This window comes from Octopus bimaculoides, chromosome 28, assembly GCF_001194135.2.
Source record: "Octopus bimaculoides isolate UCB-OBI-ISO-001 chromosome 28, ASM119413v2, whole genome shotgun sequence".
In the NCBI taxonomy this organism is placed as follows: Eukaryota; Metazoa; Mollusca; class Cephalopoda; order Octopoda; family Octopodidae; genus Octopus; species Octopus bimaculoides.
The window spans coordinates 14,718,970-14,719,414 of record NC_069008.1 but is presented as its reverse complement, the minus strand read 5'-3'; positions in this window follow the sequence as shown (position 1 = coordinate 14,719,414).

The window sequence follows — 445 nt, the reverse complement described above, 5'->3', positions numbered from 1 at the left end:
GTTTATACCTATAATCATTGGGGCCCCAGGATATGTAACACACTGCCTAAATACCAATCTTGAGAAATTAGGCTTCTCAAAACCAGAAAGGAGAAAGCTGAATGAAAGACAACAAATCTAACCCATCATTGGAACTGTAAAAATTTGTAAAATTTTCCAGAAGTTTATCATTTAAATATATATGAGCATGTCTAGATATGCAACTATATACATAAAACATAAATCTGCACATACATACATATATACATACACATGCATATGTATAGACACACACTATATATATAATAATATAAATAATATATATATGCATATATACACACATACATGTACATGCCTACATATATATGTATATATACATGCATACATGGGTACAGGACATCTCATGTAGCAATCTTGTTCTCAACCAGGTCTATAAAGATTTTGTCGAAATTTATGTGCAATACAC